Here is a 21,968-nt window from a genome sequence, read left to right as displayed (position 1 = left end):
GGAACAAAAGAACAAGATAAAAACACTTTAACGCAGAAGTGCAAGACATCCAAAGGTTTGGATTAGATGCCTGAATAGTGGTATGCTTCATCATCGCCACCTATCCACACCCTGGTTGGGTGATACCACCTGGGTGGACTCTACCAAACTTGGGAGTTATTATATGAAGTATTTGTCTGGATAAAGCAGGGTTTCAGGAAGGTGAGAATGCTAAAAATGCCTTGCCATATAACCCAAAAGAACTCCTTTTGATTTGTAGGGTAGTGTGAATGTGAAAAAAACAAGTACTGTGTTGAATTGTGCATTAGGGTCTCAATTGCCCCAGATTTTTGCCAACCTATTTCAGACCTCACAAGAGCCCATCCAGATCTGGGGCCTTCGTCAGACCTGTATGTATATCCCTGCCTCTCTATACATGCACTCCATAAACATTTATGAAGCCTAGGGCTCTCACCTGAAAAGGAAACTTCTAATTCAGAAGTACCCTACTATTGGGTGGTTCAGGACTCATGTGAATTCATTCCTGTAACAAAAGAATCTGTGGATGTGTCGTCACTGGTCATGTGCTCACCTCTGCACTCGGATTACCGCTGCCTCTGCACTCGGTCTCAGACTGGTGCCCGTATTTCGCATTGGAAAAGTCAGAATTTAGACAGTCAGCAATCCTCAGAAAAGCAAACTCCTCCTCTCCGCCCAGTTCTCCTCTGATTCTTCAGAACTGCCATCTTCTATGCACCGACCAGGAAACACATCCACGGGATGTCACATAATATATAGCCAGCAGACATGCTGTATATATAGCGAAAGAGGGTGAAGGGGGAGACGTAGAGGAAGGTGAATTTTAGAAGGAAATAAAATGGCAAGCTGCCACCCCATTAAATACACTTTATTTTAAAGGGAGAACAACCTTCAGGGAAGGTGCGCTGTTTCATACTCCATCACAACCTGCAGCCTGGGAGTTCTGCATTGCCTCAAAGTGGAATAGACGTTTGCTAATCATTCTGGCGGCTATTCCAAGGCTTTTGCTTTGGGAGAGAGGTGATCCTGCTGATCCCTGCAACCATAAGCGGCTGCTCCAAGTGATGCAAGCACGGTTTCTTTAAGTGCCTGAGAACCCTATTCCAACTCATCACGTGCACCCTGAACGAAGGTAGTGCCAGGGGCTGTTCTTAGTTTGAGTTCTGCCTGTACTCTTTGAGGTATCTTGTTTGCCACAGGGTTGGCTGTCGGCAGGGCCGGACATGGATCCGAAACCAGCCCTGGCACACTGCTCGGCCATCCCCCCTGGGGGGGAGAAGGGGGTGCAGACAGGCTTTTTGCTAGGGTCGGTTTGGGCCAATTTTGTCACAGGGGCCCTATAATACCTGCCCCCGGTAACAAAAACGGCATCCCAGGGTCCTAAAATTGGCCCCACCCTGGTGGCCCACCGAGGAATCGCCCGGTGCCTGCTAGGGCCAGTCCGGCCTTGGCTGTCGGAACCGTGATCAGTTCATGAACTTCACAAGGAGGGTGATCGCATTTAGCACTGTTGGGAAATGACAGAAGTTCTTATGGGATTTATTGCATCGGTTCATCTATTGCTGCATTACATGACCTGTGCTTTATATTATATGATCATATGGTTGATTGCTTCTACAGTAGAGACTGTAATTACAGTGTGACTTAAGGTCACTGTGGCAAATTCTCAAAGCAGTCTGAAGGGCAAGCGCCAGAATGAAGGGTTGGAGCAGGGTGCGGGTCAAGCCTGAGGCATAGGTTAGGGTCTGGATCAGAGGAGAGGTTTCCACTCCATTAGGGTGTAGGGCAGGGTCTGGAATAGTTTAAGCGTGGCTGAGCAATACTCCACCCGCTCGCGGAACTCTGTGGGAATTTGGAGAAATTTTTTGGTAACTTGACTGAATTCTGCAGTGAAATTCCGCAGGCTCCGCCCAGGCTTATATGCCATTAGCGTGATCCGCTTTTATTATTAACTGCAATTGATGAGTATATCCTTTTTAGGTCGAGCCTAGCAGCGCACATGGGCTGCTCTGTGAGGCTTCTTGTGTATACTCTGTGTGGGTCTGACTCCTTCCACACATAGGATTGGCTTTTGCGTGTGTCTTTCAATGATGAAAGCAAGGAAATGGCTAAAGGCGGGTGCATGTCCCACCTCTTTTTTAATGTTCACTCCCATGGCTTTTTGCTCTCTGGAGCGAGCAACGGCGCGCAGGGTGGCAGCTGCATTCTTCGGCGTGGATCAGGTTAGTATTTAAACACAACTCGACGTGCTTTTTTGCAAATGCTTGTTGCATTTGTTGTGAAAATGCACACATATACCGAAGGCATAATTTCTGAAGGGTCTGTTTAGATTTTCTCCTATGGCCACTACCAAGCTGTGTTCATCCTTCAACAATTGTGTTTTTTTTGTTTTTTTTTCTCTTCCTATTGACACTTAAGGATTACAAAGGCACGGGGCTGAAGGATTGACAGCGAGCGCTGAATACAACACACTGTAAATGTGATTAATCTAGACCGGTAGTCCCTCAGCTGAGTCAGGGAATGTTAGAACTGGCCGGTAACTGGTTTCGCTCATTTTCATATTTGTGTCTCTATTACCAAGCACCCAATGCTCCTTGTCGCACCTTACTAGTTAATGGGGTTCCTTGAGGCATCATAGCAGGTGTGTATTAAAAACTGCTAAATTCCACCTTCAGGCTAACCAAGAAATCTTTACTAATGTGCTTGAACCGCTTCCCATGTATGGAATCCTAGTGTGTGCCTCGAAACTCCATGAGACTTGGGGATATTGAATCAGTATTGGTGTAAAGGTATTCGTTACCATAGATGCATGTCATACAATAGCCTAATGAAAGAGAACTGTTTATGTATCATGGCTCTCCAGTTTTCATAGGTAAACATCTTTTTATCATAGTTTTCTGCACCTTAAGCCACTCTCAATTATGCTACTGCTCATGTGTCATCAGTTCATTACATGTTATTGATAATGTTTACAAAAATGATCAAATCTTGGTAAAACATTGATATTGACAAATGACAGCAAGAAAGCACTTCCAGATTCTTTTGTGGTGCAACACAAATACAATTTACTAATAACTTAATTACAAAATGGAGGCATATTTACAACAAGCATTGGCAAAGCCAATAGGTCTGGCCTTGGCTGCAAGCCTTTTGGCAATTTTTGCTTTGTTTGGTCATGCTTTTTGAAAAACTTTATTGTTTGAGAAGTTGCTGTGCCCTCGTCAATGTAAGAATGTTTTGGTCTCAAAAAAGCATACAGTGCCATAGAGTTCCCTGGCACAAAAGGGAGCTACTTTGTGTGTTGATGTGCTCTTTGTGAAAGGGCGGTATTTGGACAAAATATTGAGTTGTAAATATTGGGAGACAGAAATATCGGAAAATAAGTATAAATACAAAAATATTGTGATGCAGAAATATCGTTCTCAAGAAAAAAGAAAATCCAAGTAATATTGTTGTTAAAACTAGCATTGTTATATCGTTTCAATAATATAGTAAAGAATATCATTTTCTAATTATTTTAATGTGCTCATATAATAATTTTGTTACTATTGTTTGTATAATTGTTAATCATGTTTTTAATATAGTTTGTAATTTTAAGTGACTTACAATTTTGAATTTGATTGCTAATAGTAATTTGTAGTGTCATAGCGGGTTGTCGGGTTAATAGGTGGATAGGGTGGAAAGTTAATTAAGTAGTAAATAATTATTAACTAAATAATGAATAATTTCTAAGGAAGTCTGTGCTTGATATTAATTATGTATATTATGTAATACTGATTTAATTTGCCTATAATTTAGGTGAGGGTTGCTATGTTTGTAGGGGTATGGTGTGGAAAGTTAATTAGGTGATAATTAATTATGTATCTTCTGTAATACTTATGAATTCAGTTATGTTTTAGTTGCGGTTGCTAGGTTCGTAGGGATATATAGTGGAAAGTTAATTAAGTAATAATAAAAAAAATATTATTGATGTACAATTAATTTTTTAATTGATTGATAATTATGTAAATTGAGTTATACTTATTTATTTTTGTATATTTTAGGTGGGGGTTCCTCAGTTTGTAGGGGTGTAGGGTGGCAAGTTAATAAAATAATTACATAATCATCATTTTTAATTGGAAATTAATTATTGCATTATTTATAAATTTTGTAAATTAGGTGTTATTTATTTTGGAAGCCATTTGGGACTACAAATAAATGACCAATGGGAGCATGTCTTCTTGTTTAAAAACTGGCACTCACTAAACTCTTTGTGGGAAGGCATTGAGAATGGCGAATGGTCATCAAAACACATCTGCCAAAAACAGAATACATGGATTCAGTTTCAACCCACTGAGTGCTCCTGATGTTCTTTTGAGCGTCCCTGATGGCAAGATATTTCTGTGCAGCCACTTGCACATAAGGAGGCACCCGAACTGAAAAGTGCTCATCGGTATATAGTGGCCATCGTGTGCAAATATATATATATATATATATATATATATATATATATATATATATATATATATATATATATATATATATATATATATATATATATATATTATCTTCTGGCGGTCGCCAGTAGATAGTTATAGTTACAACCTAGTTTCCATAGGAAATCTCAAAATTCTGTTTTGAATAACTTTGGCGCCGGTTGACGAATCCTCGCGAAATTTTCAAAACTAATGGGGTGCTCCGTTCAGCTCCTACCCTGAAAGTCTCGGGGTGATTCGTCAAGCAGGGGCCGAGAAAAAAGGGGGGTCCCAAAACGCGTTTTCCCCATGCATTTTTCTATAGGACCTTTAGACACAGCTATAGCCCGAACGGCTGAACAGAATTACTTGAAATTTGGCAGAGAAGTAGCCATAGGGTCAAGGAAGTGCCTTTTGCAGGTCTGGTGTAAATCTGTTCAGTATTTCCTGAGAAAATAGCATTTAAAAGCATATATATATGTGGGCGGAGCCTAACCACACATCTCATCCTGAGATCTGATTGGCTGTCAGCACTTCATCCAAGAAGTGTTGGTAGCCATCTTGGGACCAATATACATGATAGCACCTCATTAAAAAGCATTGCAGTTAATAGAAGGTTTTAAGACTTTAGTTACATTATAAATCATTTGTTGATGGTACCATACTCATTTTAGGAATTGTGGTATGTTCTAAGGTGATTTCACCATGTGAAAAAGCCTTCTGCTGGGATATCATGATTGAGAGAAAAATATTTTCTCATGCTTTTACCACAGAGGTTTGGAAGGTGATCTATAAGCTAAACTGAGAGCTTATTTTCTGTAAATTCACATTATCTTGCTCAGTCATGTGAGAATGAAGTCTGACATTCTCAGTAAAACATGTACATCCAACAAGGGCAGAGACTGTCAGTTGATTCCTTTGTGTTCTACTGCAGCTTCCCAGAGTGTTCCAAAGAACTACTAGAGCGCTAACAGTCCTACTTATGATAAACGTATGGCACACCTGAAGCCATCTTGCTTGGATTAAAGTGGTAACTCTTAAAACATTTAATTTAAAAAGGAACAAAATGAGGGGGTTCATTTTTCCATAAAAAGTATGATTAGTGCTGCAGAAAGAAAAATTAGGGCACATTTTGAGTGACTTCTCAAATCCTCTTCTATTTCATTAAAACATTCTGACATGCAGACTGAAACATGCACTTTCAATACCATCAGCAGTTTTCCCTGGTGAGCAGTAGCTTTACTACAGTGATCTAATGAGCAAAAAGAGTGCTAACATTCTGAATTTATGGCAAATGTCTGACACATATGAATGCCTTCTTGATGGAATCAAAGTAAAAAACTGAAAGTATTTCCTACTGAGGAGACTGCAGTAAATGAGGAAATTAGGAAACTTCATAACAAATAAGTCTCCCAAGATGGCCACCAGAGACAAAAGAGCCCAAATATCACCCAGATGTAGCCCAAGTATAGCCCAATGATAGAATGTCCCAGAATGTTCTTAAAAACAACTAGAGCGCTTACTGTCTTCATTATGACAAAAGTATGGCACATCTGAAGCCATCTTGATTGGAATAAACTGGTAACAATTAAAACATTTAATTCAAAAAGGAACACAATGAGGGGGTTCATTTTGCCATAGAAATTATGATTAATGCTGAAGAAAGAAAATGAGGGCACATTTTGAGTGACTTCTCAAATCCTCTTCTATTTCATGAAAAAATTCTGACATGCAGACTGAAACATGCACTTTTAAAACCAGGAGCAGACTTCCATGGTGAACAGTAGTTTTACTACAGTGATCTAATGAGCAACTAGAGTGCTAACATTCAGAATTTATGGCAAATATGTGACATATCTGAATACCTTCATGATGGAATCAAAGTAAAAAACTGAAAGCATTTCCTACTGAGAAGACTGCAGTACATGAGGAAATTAGGAAACTTCATAACAAATAAATCTCCCAAGATGGCCACCGGAGACAAAAGAGCCCAAATGTAGCCCAAAATCACCCAGATGTAGCCCAAATATAGCCCAATGACAGAAGTGTGCAAAACACTTATTATTTTGTGTTTTTGCAGTGTTATATATTGCAGACTTGTCAGGTATTGGAGTGCTTTACATGAGCATTGGTTACATCTCACAAGAACAAATTCATTTTGGTTGTAGACATGGGGAGACTAAGTGATTTGACCAGAATCACAGAATGTCGAGCTGAAGCAGAAACTTCAACCTGGTTCCCCAGTTGCAAAGTCTGCAGTTCTGGAAGTAACACCACATCCTCTCCCCTAAGTGCAACATTTAATCAAGTGGTCAACTGGATAAAAAAACATAAAGATAACAAATAATTTAAAAGTGCTTTGTCGCTATTTGAAAACTCAGAAAATATGTCCTTATTTTAGTCTTTTAGAGCACTAACCATAATTTTGATGCCAATAACACCCTCTCATATTTGTAATTTCTAAAGGAAATGCTCTAGGTATTACAGTTTTGATTACATCAAGATGATGTCAGGCGTTCCACACTTTTGTAATAAATATAGAATGTTAGCAATCTAGTTGTTCATTAGGATACTGTTGAGAGGCAGAGGCCAGGGACACGGTCTCTGAAAATTGAAGGCAGGTAGGAGGGTGCAAAGGCAACAATTTAACCACACTGAGCAGGAAGGAAGGGCCGTGGAAGCACAACAGACTATGGAGGGCAGTGGAAAGGGGGGCAGGGGCAACAAACCAACAATACAGGACTTGCAAGAGAGGCTGTGGCAATGTAATAGACCATTGTGGGCAGAAGGAAGAGGCAATGGTAGTACAACCATACATGCCAGGAAACGTCCAATATTTTTAAGCTCAAATGGGCTTTATTTGATCTGTCTCCTGTCTACAATCTCCTCTTTTTCAATGTAACTCAAAGGGGAAAATCAATACCACAGTTTTTTTTCAAAATCTCCCTCTTACCAAGTTCAAAAAGTTCGCAAGTATGGTACATTGGATCATGGAAGGAAATGGGATAGGGACATGGATTTGGATAACAGAGGACAGGAGGGACATGGAGAGGTGCACCAAACTGACCCTGCAGGGCAGGCATCAGGGTTTGCAGCAGCACAATACACCACACAGGGCATGCAGGACGGGAGTGCAGCACAACAATCCATAGAAAGCAAGAGGGAGGGGACAGGATCATGCACATGGACAACAGAGAACAGAGGGGCAAGAGGCAATGGTAGCTAGCTGACCATAATGGACAGACAGGAGAGAAAGCTGCAGCATAACAGACCATAAAGGGCAGGAGGGACGGATCAGGGGCATTACAATGGAACAGACAAGCCAGGAGGGAGGGAGTAGGGGTCTGCACATGTAAACAGAGGGCTGGGGGCAAGGGGGCAGGGCAGGAGCAGCAAGATAGCCATGGAGGTCAGGCATGATGGGCACTAGAAGCAAGACACACCATGAAGAGCAACAGTGAGACTGTGATGGCATACACACAGACCATGGAGGGAAGGTGGGAGGGGGTCAGGGGCAGCTAACTGACCACACAGGGAAGGTAGGAGGGGCCATGGCAGCACAGAAGACCATGCATGGCAAGTGGGAGGGTTAGTGGCAGCACAATGGCTATGATGGGCAAGAAGGAGGGTGCAGGGGCATGCACAAAGGACGATGGAGGATAGAAGGGAGGGTCAGGACCTGTGCACAGACAAGAAAGTTCAGGGGAAGGGGCCTCACAACAGACCACACGGGGCAGGCAGGAGGAGCAGTTGCAGCACAACAGACCAGGGAGGGCAGAAGGGTGTGGCAGTACAATGGACCATGTAGGACTGAAGGAAGAGGATAGGGGCATGGCATGTGGACAGGCAGGGTGGAGGTGGCAGGGACAGGTTACAGTCATCTGACAATGCTAGGCAGATGGGAGGGGAGTGGCAGCTCAACAGAACACTCAGAGTAGATAGGAGTGGCAGGTCCATGGGACATGGTGGGCAAAAAGGATGGAGCAGGGGCATGCACAAAGACATCGGAGGGCAGGGGGAAGGAGAATAGGGTCAGCAAGCTAAGCACAGAGTTTAAGCAGGAGGTCAATGATGGGGCATAGAATTGGGCAATGGAGGGCAGGAGGAGTGGACTGGTACATCATACTAAATTGAGGGCAGTGGCAGCACATCAGACCATGCATGGCAGGAGGGAGGAGGCTAGTCCATGGATTCACACAACAGAGGATAGGGAGGAGGGGGATGGGGCAGCAAGCTAACTGTTCAGAGAAGGCGGGTATTAGGAACTTTATTGTTTTTAAAACATTGTGTCTGTGCGAACTACTTAAAATATGAACAAGTATGCAGCATAATCTCACTTTTATTCAGGAAGAAGAGGACGTTTGTGACTTTGACTCCGGGCTCACTTGGCAGAAACACCCCCTGACCCTCCACCCCCTATCGCAAAATGTAATGCCCGTGAAAAGGGTAGGTGAACACAGTGTTATATAGAACATAGTCCTGAGAGCACGATTGAAAATGAAAACTAGATATAGTGTCTAGTATAAACTATGCACCAAAAAGTGTGATATAAGATGAACCGGGCGTGAAATATAATATGCAATACATTGTGCGCAATGACAGATTCATTGGAGAGCGTGAGATAGCACAGGCACTAGCGCGTGCTATGCGATATGCGCCTTGGAGTGTAATATGCACAGGGCAGTGTTGTGTAACCTAACTAGTCTCTAAAGTTGTAATATAAAATATGTGCTGGGGAGTGTAACGTTGCATATGCACTGTGACAAAGATATGGATCCCAGATTGTAATATGTATGGCATAGCACTGTGCGTTATAACATAGGCATCGAGGAAGGCACGTTAGATGGGGCAATATAACCCGTGCGAAGACAAGTGTGGCATGACATATTCACGGGGTGGTGTTACAGTGCTCATGGGCTAGAGAGTGTCATAGCATATGCACTAGCTAGTGGAATACAACACAGAGGTGTGTGGCACTCGGCAGGCAATGGTGGGTGTAACACAGCATTGGGCTCTGTCAGGAGCGCGCTGTGACTCTCAAGTGATGTTCGTCCCCTTTCCAGAGAGTAAAATAAAAAGTATTACACATCCGGCAGTGGATGTGTGTTTTATTAACCGTGAGGGGGGTTTCTTGCATAGTTTTGGTCGAATTTTTGTCGAATCCCCTTTGAATGGCTTGGTGTGCATGTGTATTAAATGTGCCCGTCAATAGCTACCCATGTTTGTATAAATAAACGACAAGGGTGTCTACCGGGATTAGGCACGGTAGGGCATCAGACATGTCAGAGCTTCACTAGTGGTGTAAATACATTCCACGTGGATTCATTGCATGCATAGTCGCCTTTTAATGAATATCACGCAAATCGTCATGGTGATAGGTACGTACGGTTTGTCCAGCATGTCTTAGGTGTGTCTATAAATATATATATTTTAAAAATAATAAAAAACAGTGGCCGGCCCTGGGGATTGGGGTCAAAAAAATATAATTAGGAGACAGGCCCCGGGGGATGGGGTCATCAGGGCCAATAAATTAGAATAAGAAGGGGAACCACACAGCCCCCCTTCTTAAAAAGACTGGCATCGTGCCGGAGGCCATGCCCCCTTCGTGCAGCACTCTGCAAACGCGCCCCCAACAGGCATCTCCAGTATGCGCCAGGGAGCTGCGCTGCAGACAGGTGTTCTGAGGCCAAGCCCCTTTTTACACCTCTCTGCAACGCAGCTCTGTGGCGCTTACTGGAGGTACCTAGTGGTCTAGTTTGACCCTAGGGACCCTTAGGATTCAAGGGGACTTAATCTCTCAACTTAGAACAGCCACAGGGCGCATTTACACAGTGGTGAAGGGAGGGGACGTGGCCTGAGGTGACGTGTGCAAACACGAACTATGGCACGTTTTAAATTGGGGATATAATTTCCCTTCAATACCGAGGGCCCCTGGGGGCTAACTAGCCCACCAAGTGCTTCCAGTAAGCGCCACTGAGCTGCATTGCAGAGAGGTGGTCCAGGCCGTGCCACTTTTGACACCTCTCTGCAACGCAGCTCTGTGGCACTTACTGGAGGTACCTAGTGGGCTAGTTGGACCCTAGGGACCCTCAGGATTCAAATGAACTTAATCTCCCAACTAAAAACGGACACAGGGCGTGTTTACACAGTGGTGAAGGGAGGGGACGGGGCCTGAGTTAACGTGTGCAAAAACGCCCTGTGGCCTGTTTTAAGAGGTAGTTTTAATCCCCATGCCCCATTATATACTAGGGGCTTACAGAGGAGGTCATGCTAATCACAGGGGGACCCCAACGCATAATGTTCCCTAGTGTATGTAGGTGTTTTCACTGTCTTCCAAGTGTCTTTTAACATAGCACTGGCTCTAGGACTGGTTAGTCAGACTCAGTTACCACCAGTATCCGTCTGAAAAAGTTGAGGGTACAGGATGATTTTGCAACAAGGCTTCTTTCTGCTCTTCTTTTTGTTCTTTCTGCACGTTATCCTTCTTCCTGCACTTATCTTCGTATTTGAGGACTTCTGTTGCTTCTTTCTGCACTTCTTTTGTTTCTTTCTGTGCATTTTTTCTTCTTTCTTCACATGTCCTATCTCTGTAGGCATAGTTAGAAATTAGCATTTAAAAAACCTTTGAAATTCACAGAAAAAACCATAGGTTTCAGGCACGTTATAGTTAGGAATTAGCATTTAAAAAACCTCAGAAATTCACTGAAAAAACCATAGGTTTCAGGGGTGTTATAGTTAGCTGGACTTTTCACTTGTACAAAACCATTGAAATTCCCCCGTTATAGTTAGTTCAGCTAACTATAACTCGCGCGTCCGCAATGCACTGCTGATGACGTCACATATTACATCACTCATGACATGGTCAGTGACATCACTCATGACATCACTGATGACATCTCAAATGACATCACTGATGACATCATCCTTGTGATAGAGTGGCAGACCTCCTCTCACCCTAATATAACCTTTGATACACACATTCAAAAATAGAGACTAAAATTTTCAAAACAATGGACATACCAATACCAGTTACAACAACCTCTTCAGTAATTTTAAGATCCACATACACATCCACTCATTCACCAACAGTCCTATATAGTCACTCATACATGTACTCACTCATCATATGTACTCATACACCTATACATCCTGTTACACAATGCCACTCATCCATAGAGTTACTCACACACATAGTCACTCATGCTAATAAAGAATCAAACATACATTTACTTGCATATACAGTTATACACACACCACCACACTTACTTCTACGGAAACTTACACATACTTAGTCTTTTAAACAATCACTTATAGAAACACATACTTATTCATACAGGAACTCTTTCAATCTCTCACTCTCACATATACTCACATATATACACCAATAGTCACATATACTAGTTTAAAACATATGTAGTTACTCATAAAGACACTATTGAGACAGTCATTCACTCACTAACACACCCATACACACACTCATCCACCCATACAGTCCTGCACACATGCTGTGTTCAACACATACAAACAGTGAGTCACTCATTCATGCACCTATGCACTACGTAATACCCCCACCGAACCATGCAGACACTCAGACTGATACTCAAAAAACCAACTAATAACCTATATAGACACCCGTGTAGCTACTCACCAACCCATGCAGCCACTTATACACAAAGTGAGAGACTGATACAGATATTTACATATTTAAACATTACTCACTAAGCCATGTATTCACTATGATACACTTAATCAGTCAGTTACACAATCAATTTTTCAAAAACAAATCATCCATTTAGACACTTATATACCCATTTATTCTTCCATCGACCTTGAGATATACATATATAAAACATATTTAATTTTCAGAAAAACACACATTCACTGGATGATGTCATGAGTGATGTCATCAGTGATGTCATTTGAGATGTCATCAGTGATGTCATGAGTGATGTCACTGACCATGTCATGAGTGATGTAATATGTGACGTCATCAGCAGTGCATTGCGGGCGCGCGAGTTATAGTTAGCTGAACTAACTATAACGGGGGAATTTCAATGGTTTTGTACAAGTGAAAAGTCCAGCTAACTATAACACCCCTGAAACCTATGTTTTTTTCAGTGAATATATATATATATAAATAAAGAATGCTGCCACAAATGACAGGATTCGTCTGTCCTTGAGTGCGTCCTCGCAGGGGGCATCTCGTTTTGATTATATATTCCGGCCTGTCCCGGCCGGGAGGACTGCACCGCCATAGATGAAATGGGCTGCTTCGTACAGATTTCTGTGATCGAGTTGCAGAAGGACAGAATTGCAAAAACTGAAACCAGATTCCCTGTCTGAACTCAATGGAGTATATCAAGTGTGCATACATTGTGTGTCTATGTCGGAACCTACTAGAGGTAATAATTGGCTGGTGAGAGAACTACGAGTCCCAGAATTCTGTGTTGAATCTGCCCCACTGAGGGCGAACCCACCTGAGGGAAATTCAAGTAATTACTTAAGAGACTCGAACTCTCACCCTTTCTGCATAGACGCACGCACGTTGCCCGTGAACAAGAAGCAGTGGCTTCGAAACGCGTTGGGCTTTTAATCAATTGGACATTGAAATGCCGGTTTGCTGAAAATAAAGAATGCTGCCACAAATGACAGGATTCGTCTGTCCTTGAGTGCGTCCTAGCAGGGGGCATCTCGTTTTGATTATATATTCCGGCCTGTCCCGGCCGGGAGGACTGCACCGCCATGGATGAAATGGGCTGCTTCGTACAGATTTCTGTGATCGAGTTGCAGAAGGACAGAATTGCAAAAACTGAAACCGGATTCCCTGTCTGAACTCACTGGAGTATATCAAGTGTGCATACATTGTGTGTCTATGTCGGAACCTACTAGAGGTAATAATTGGCTGGTGAGAGAACTACGAGTCCCAGAATTCTGTGTTGAATCTGCCCCACTGAGGGCGAACCCACCTGAGGGAAATTCAAGTAATTACTTAAGAGACTCGAACTCTCACCCTTTCTGCATAGACGCACGCACGTTGCCCGTGAACAAGAAGCAGTGGCTTCGAAACGCGTTGGGCTTTTAATCAATTGGACATTGAAATGCCGGTTTGCTGAAAATAAAGAATGCTGCCACAAATGACAGGATTCGTCTGTCCTTGAGTGCGTCCTCGCAGGGGGCATCTCGTTTTGATTATATATATATATATATATATATATATATATATTACCTACTGGCGGTCGCCAGTAGGTAGTTATAGTTAGGACCACGTTTCCATAGGAAAACCTCAACATTCTATTTTGAATAACTTTGGCGCCGGTCGACGAATCCTCGCGAATTTCTCAAAATAGGTGGGGCGCTACGCTCCGCTCCTACCCTGAAAGTCTCGGGGGGATCCGTCAAGCGGGGGCTGAGATAAAAGGGGGGTCCCAAAACGCGTTTTTCCCATGCATTTTTCCATAGGACCTTTAGAACGAGCTACAGCCCGAACGGCTGAACAGAATTACTCAAAATTTGGCAGAGAGGTAGTCCCTAGGTCAAGGAAGTGCCTTTTGTAGGTTTGGTGTAAATCTGTTCAGTAGATTCTGAGAAAATAGCCTTTAAATCAATATATATATCTGAGCCCGCTTACGGTACGCTTACCGTACGCTTACGGTAAGCGTACGGTGGCGTGCGCGAGCGCGATTCTGATTGGCTCTTAGATCTTAGTAAACATTCGAATCGGCCGAAACCAGGAAGCGGCGGCCGCCATTTTCTGTTTCACTCTGAAAAAAAAAAGAGTGAAAAGAAGAAAAGGGGGCAATGAGGAGAGTTACAGACCCCCTAACATTTGTAAGGGGGTCAAAGAAGGACAGAAAAGTACAAAAAAAACATTAATTGATTTTAAAAAAAATCACGGGGTACGCTTACGGTAAGCGTACGGTAAAAAAAATAAATAAATAAATAAATGAAAATCAGATTTAAGAGTTTAGAAATTAGGGAGCTCTAAAAAGAGCTGTTGTGTTTATGGAGTCATTTTTTTAGTGGTACCTACAAGTAAGTACCGATGCAGAGTCTAAGGTTCAAGAGGAAGACTCTGTTCCCTTCATCATTGAAGTGCACACCATCTCCTCTATAAATGTCTTGCATGTTGTAACGCAAGTTGTTGTGGTAAATGGCACCCATACCATAGTCACGGAGGAAAGCAGAAACAGATTTGTTGACGTGCTTTCTTGCTTTGTCAATCTGCGGACAGAAATGATAGGACCAGTTCCATTTTTGCCTTTGGCATATGTTGGAAAACACAAAGGCAGTTTTAGGGAAAAGTGAAAACAGTTGTGCAAAGGTGTCCTTCATAAGCATTTCCAGACCTACCCCAGTCAAAGTGCCTAGGTCATTTCCACCACAGTGCACTATTATGAGGTCAGGGTGTTGGTTTTGCATGAAGGATTTCACCAATGGCATCAATTGGTGCCACTTTAACCCTCTCTGACCAATCCATTTAATGTCTACATTTGGCAAAGCAAGGTCTCTCACCATATCTGTTTTCTCTGCAAACTTTTCACTCCAGAAGACATAGCTGTGCCCTACAATCCACACTGTGAACATCTTCAAAGGAGAACTGGATGCACTCAGGAGGTGTCTTTCAGTAGAATGGCAATATGAAAAGAAAGACAGTTTGGAAATGGAGGCATACATATTTTTTTCAAAACAAAAAGAACTGATTGGCTGTTTCATACCATTCTAGAATAAAAACTAGGCTGTATGTGAAAATTAATAGAAGCATGTTTTGTATTGGTACAAAAAAATGTGTAACCAAAGAACAGTACTATGGATTTGCTGTTAGGTTTGAAAAGTCAAGCACTCTTGCTCTGTGGAATTGAAACATTGTGTGTCGAACTTCTGACCTAACTGCACACAGCAGTGTTCCATGAGCTGTTGCTATGGTAGCAGGCAGAAGTCAAGTTGGGGGAAGGGTACTAGGCAGAAGTCAAGTTGGGGGCAGGGTACTTTTGGAAAAGGGTTCGTTTTCAACCAATAGAAATGTGTCATTACATTTGAAAAAAAGGGGGAAGCACTGAGATTTGAAACTTACATGTATATGTGTGGAAAAATAGAGGGAAAGTTTGCCATTATCTGGTTCTGCTGAGAGGAGAGAGGTGAACACAACAGAGATCCTGGCTCTGATAATCTGCTGTTTGAGTGCCACATTTCTTTCACAACTAACTAAATTAAAAGGTGAGTTTACAGTTTGAGAGGGGATGTATGTGGTAACTTAAGAAATGAATAATAGAAATGGGAATTGTTTTTGTTGTAGTTACATAATGTGTCAGTCTGTAAAAGTGATTTCAAATTGAAAAAAGAGATATACACTTGCCCCCGAAAAAAAAAGAGCAGTAAGTGTGCTTTCAAATTGGCAAAGAAATTTCGTTTTGGCACTAATGTGAAAACATGACTCTGTGTGCATAGAAGAATTATAGGCAGAAATGTATTGCGTCTTGCTCTGGTGATTTCACAGTTGCAGTAGATGGAAAAGAGGAGCGAATTTTTGGGGGAAGAAGCAGAGGTTTAGCACACACCCATGTGCTTGCCATGTATAGTCATGCACAGTAATTAGAAGCGAGTGGGGTTTTCAGGTTTAAGTCTGTAATGCAAATACATTCAGCATCACTAAGGCTGGTTGCCCTTGCTGGAGTGTAGGCAGTCACAGAGAATACACACGGTGGTGGTCTGAAAAAAAAACAGCTTGGACATGTGCATTTAAATAAATTTAAAAAAAAGGTTTCAGAATGTGTCAGTCTGTAAAAGTGATTTCAAAGTGTAAAAAGAGATTTTCACTTGGCCCGAAAAAAAAAGAGCAGTAAGTGTGCTTTCAAATTGGCAAAGAAATTTCGTTTTGGCACTAATGTGAAAACATGACTCTGTGTGCATAGAAGAATTATAGGCAGAAATGTATTGCGTCTTGCTCTGGTGATTTCACAGTTGCAGTAGATGGAAAAGAGGAGCGAATTTTTGGGGGAAGAAGCAGAGGTTTAGCACACACCCATGTGCTTGCCATGTATAGTCATGCACAGTAATTAGAAGCGAGTGGGGTTTTCAGGTTTAAGTCTGTAATGCAAATACATTCAGCATCACTAAGGCTGGTTGCCCCTGCTGGAGTGTAGGCAGTCACAGAGAATACACACGGTGGTGGTCTGAAAAAAAAACAGCTTGGACATGTGCATTTAAATAAATTTAAAAAAAAAGGTTTCAGAATGTGTCAGTCTGTAAAAGTGATTTCAAAGTGTAAAAAGAGATTTTCACTTGGCCCGAAAAAAAAAGAGCAGTAAGTGTGCTTTCAAATTGGCAAAGAAATTTCGTTTTGGCACTAATGTGAAAACATGACTCTGTGTGCATAGAAGAATTATAGGCAGAAATGTATTGCGTCTTGCTCTGGTGATTTCACAGTTGCAGTAGATGGAAAAGAGGAGCGAATTTTTGGGGGAAGAAGCAGAGGTTTAGCACACACCCATGTGCTTGCCATGTATAGTCATGCACAGTAATTAGAAGCGAGTGGGGTTTTCAGGTTTAAGTCTGTAATGCAAATACATTCAGCATCACTAAGGCTGGTTGCCCCTGCTGGAGTGTAGGCAGTCACAGAGAATACACACGGTGGTGGTCTGAAAAAAAAACAGCTTGGACATGTGCATTTAAATAAATTTAAAAAAAAAGGTTTCAGAATGTGTCAGTCTGTAAAAGTGATTTCAAAGTGTAAAAAGAGATTTTCACTTGGCCCGAAAAAAAAAGAGCAGTAAGTGTGCTTTCAAATTGGCAAAGAAATTTCGTTTTGGCACTAATGTGAAAACATGACTCTGTGTGCATAGAGGAATTATAGGCAGAAATGTATTGCGTCTTGCTCTGGTGATTTCACAGTTGCAGTAGATGGAAAAGAGGTGCGAATTTTTGGGGGAAGAAGCAGAGGTTTAGCACACACCCATGTGCTTGCCATGTATAGTCATGCACAGTAATTAGAAGCGAGTGGGGTTTTCAGGTTTAAGTCTGTAATGCAAATACATTCAGCATCACTAAGGCTGTTTGCCCCTGCTGGAGTGTAGGCAGTCACAGAGAATACACACGGTGGTGGTCTGAAAAAAAAACTGCTTGGACATGTGCATTTAAATAAATTTAAAAAAAAAGGTTTCAGAATGTGTCAGTCTGTAAAAGTGATTTCAAAGTGTAAAAAGAGATTTTCACTTGGCCCGAAAAAAAAAGAGCAGTAAGTGTGCTTTCAAATTGGCAAAGAAATTTCGTTTTGGCACTAATGTGAAAACATGACTCTGTGTGCATAGAGGAATTATAGGCAGAAATGTATTGCGTCTTGCTCTGCTGATTTCACAGTTGCAGTAGATGGAAAAGAGGTGCGAATTTTTGGGGGAAGAAGCAGAGGTTTAGCACACACCCATGTGCTTGCCATGTATAGTCATGCACAGTAATTAGAAGCGAGTGGGGTTTTCAGGTTTAAGTCTGTAATGCAAATACATTCAGCATCACTAAGGCTGGTTGCCCCTGCTGGAGTGTAGGCAGTCACAGAGAATACACACGGTGGTGGTCTGAAAAAAAAACAGCTTGGACATGTGCATTTAAATAAATTTTAAAAAAAAGGTTTCAGAATGTGTCAGTCTGTAAAAGTGATTTCAAAGTGTAAAAAGAGATTTTCACTTGGCCCGAAAAAAAAAGAGCAGTAAGTGTGCTTTCAAATTGGCAAAGAAATTTCGTTTTGGCACTAATGTGAAAACATGACTCTGTGTGCATAGAAGAATTATAGGCAGAAATGTATTGCGTCTTGCTCTGGTGATTTCACAGTTGCAGTAGATGGAAAAGAGGAGCGAATTTTTGGGGGAAGAAGCAGAGGTTTAGCACACACCCATGTGCTTGCCATGTATAGTCATGCACAGTAATTAGAAGCGAGTGGGGTTTTCAGGTTTAAGTCTGTAATGCAAATACATTCAGCATCACTAAGGCTGGTTGCCCCTGCTGGAGTGTAGGCAGTCACAGAGAATACACACGGTGGTGGTCTGAAAAAAAAACAGCTTGGACATGTGCATTTAAATAAATTTAAAAAAAAAGGTTTCAGAATGTGTCAGTCTGTAAAAGTGATTTCAAAGTGTAAAAAGAGATTTTCACTTGGCCCGAAAAAAAAAAGAGCAGTAAGTGTGCTTTCAAATTGGCAAAGAAATTTCGTTTTGGCACTAATGTGAAAACATGACTCTGTGTGCATAGAAGAATTATAGGCAGAAATGTATTGCGTCTTGCTCTGGTGATTTCACAGTTGCAGTAGATGGAAAAGAGGAGCGAATTTTTGGGGGAAGAAGCAGAGGTTTAGCACACACCCATGTGCTTGCCATGTATAGTCATGCACAGTAATTAGAAGCGAGTGGGGTTTTCAGGTTTAAGTCTGTAATGCAAATACATTCAGCATCACTAAGGCTGGTTGCCCCTGCTGGAGTGTAGGCAGTCACAGAGAATACACACGGTGGTGGTCTGAAAAAAAAACAGCTTGGACATGTGCATTTAAATAAATTTAAAAAAAAAGGTTTCAGAATGTGTCAGTCTGTAAAAGTGATTTCAAAGTGTAAAAAGAGATTTTCACTTGGCCCGAAAAAAAAAGAGCAGTAAGTGTGCTTTCAAATTGGCAAAGAAATTTCGTTTTGGCACTAATGTGAAAACATGACTCTGTGTGCATAGAAGAATTATAGGCAGAAATGTATTGCGTCTTGCTCTGGTGATTTCACAGTTGCAGTAGATGGAAAAGAGGAGCGAATTTTTGGGGGAAGAAGCAGAGGTTTAGCACACACCCATGTGCTTGCCATGTATAGTCATGCACAGTAATTAGAAGCGAGTGGGGTTTTCAGGTTTAAGTCTGTAATGCAAATACATTCAGCATCACTAAGGCTGGTTGCCCCTGCTGGAGTGTAGGCAGTCACAGAGAATACACACGGTGGTGGTCTGAAAAAAAAACAGCTTGGACATGTGCATTTAAATAAATTTAAAAAAAAAGGTTTCAGAATGTGTTAGTCTGTAAAAGTGATTTCAAAGTGTAAAAAGAGATTTTCACTTGGCCCGAAAAAAAAAGAGCAGTAAGTGTGCTTTCAAATTGGCAAAGAAATGTCGTTTTGGCACTAATGTGAAAACATGACTCTGTGTGCATAGAGGAATTATAGGCAGAAATGTATTGCGTCTTGCTCTGGTGATTTCACAGTTGCAGTAGATGGAAAAGAGGTGCGAATTTTTGGGGGAAGAAGCAGAGGTTTAGCACACACCCATGTGCTTGCCATGTATAGTCATGCACAGTAATTAGAAGCGAGTGGGGTTTTCAGGTTTAAGTCTGTAATGCAAATACATTCAGCATCACTAAGGCTGTTTGCCCCTGCTGGAGTGTAGGCAGTCACAGAGAATACACACGGTGGTGGTCTGAAAAAAAAACTGCTTGGACATGTGCATTTAAATAAATTTAAAAAAAAAGGTTTCAGAATGTGTCAGTCTGTAAAAGTGATTTCAAAGTGTAAAAAGAGATTTTCACTTGGCCCGAAAAAAAAAGAGCAGTAAGTGTGCTTTCAAATTGGCAAAGAAATTTCGTTTTGGCACTAATGTGAAAACATGACTCTGTGTGCATAGAGGAATTATAGGCAGAAATGTATTGCGTCTTGCTCTGGTGATTTCACAGTTGCAGTAGATGGAAAAGAGGTGCGAATTTTTGGGGGAAGAAGCAGAGGTTTAGCACACACCCATGTGCTTGCCATGTATAGTCATGCACAGTAATTAGAAGCGAGTGGGGTTTTCAGGTTTAAGTCTGTAATGCAAATACATTCAGCATCACTAAGGCTGGTTGCCCCTGCTGGAGTGTAGGCAGTCACAGAGAATACACACGGTGGTGGTCTGAAAAAAAAACAGCTTGGACATGTGCATTTAAATAAATTTAAAAAAAAAGGTTTCAGAATGTGTCAGTCTGTAAAAGTGATTTCAAAGTGTAAAAAGAGATTTTCACTTGGCCCGAAAAAAAAAGAGCAGTAAGTGTGCTTTCAAATTGGCAAAGAAATTTCGTTTTGGCACTAATGTGAAAACATGACTCTGTGTGCATAGAAGAATTATAGGCAGAAATGTATTGCGTCTTGCTCTGGTGATTTCACAGTTGCAGTAGATGGAAAAGAGGAGCGAATTTTTGGGGGAAGAAGCAGAGGTTTAGCACACACCCATGTGCTTGCCATGTATAGTCATGCACAGTAATTAGAAGCGAGTGGGGTTTTCAGGTTTAAGTCTGTAATGCAAATACATTCAGCATCACTAAGGCTGGTTGCCCCTGCTGGAGTGTAGGCAGTCACAGAGAATACACACGGTGGTGGTCTGAAAAAAAAACAGCTTGGACATGTGCATTTAAATAAATTTAAAAAAAAAGGTTTCAGAATGTGTCAGTCTGTAAAAGTGATTTCAAAGTGTAAAAAGAGATTTTCACTTGGCCCGAAAAAAAAAAGAGCAGTAAGTGTGCTTTCAAATTGGCAAAGAAATTTCGTTTTGGCACTAATGTGAAAACATGACTCTGTGTGCATAGAAGAATTATAGGCAGAAATGTATTGCGTCTTGCTCTGGTGATTTCACAGTTGCAGTAGATGGAAAAGAGGAGCGAATTTTTGGGGGAAGAAGCAGAGGTTTAGCACACACCCATGTGCTTGCCATGTATAGTCATGCACAGTAATTAGAAGCGAGTGGGGTTTTCAGGTTTAAGTCTGTAATGCAAATACATTCAGCATCACTAAGGCTGTTTGCCCCTGCTGGAGTGTAGGCAGTCACAGAGAATACACACGGTGGTGGTCTGAAAAAAAAACTGCTTGGACATGTGCATTTAAATAAATTTAAAAAAAAGGTTTCAGAATGTGTCAGTCTGTAAAAGTGATTTCAAATTGAAAAAAGAGATATACACTTGCCCCCGAAAAAAAAAGAGCAGTAAGTGTGCTTTCAAATTGGCAAAGAAATTTCGTTTTGGCACTAATGTGAAAACATGACTCTGTGTGCATAGAAGAATTATAGGCAGAAATGTATTGCGTCTTGCTCTGGTGATTTCACAGTTGCAGTAGATGGAAAAGAGGAGCGAATTTTTGGGGGAAGAAGCAGAGGTTTAGCACACACCCATGTGCTTGCCATGTATAGTCATGCACAGTAATTAGAAGCGAGTGGGGTTTTCAGGTTTAAGTCTGTAATGCAAATACATTCAGCATCACTAAGGCTGGTTGCCCCTGCTGGAGTGTAGGCAGTCACAGAGAATACACACGGTGGTGGTCTGAAAAAAAAACAGCTTGGACATGTGCATTTAAATAAATTTAAAAAAAAAGGTTTCAGAATGTGTCAGTCTGTAAAAGTAATTTCAAAGTGTAAAAAGAGATTTTCACTTGGCCCGAAAAAAAAAGAGCAGTAAGTGTGCTTTCAAATTGGCAAAGAAATTTCGTTTTGGCACTAATGTGAAAACATGACTCTGTGTGCATAGAAGAA

The sequence above is a fragment of the Triturus cristatus genome, chromosome 1_2 (assembly GCF_964204655.1).
Source record: "Triturus cristatus chromosome 1_2, aTriCri1.1, whole genome shotgun sequence".
NCBI classification, from domain to species: Eukaryota; Metazoa; Chordata; class Amphibia; order Caudata; family Salamandridae; genus Triturus; species Triturus cristatus.
The sequence above is the reverse complement of the archived record's forward strand: the minus strand, read 5'-3'. Positions refer to the sequence as shown.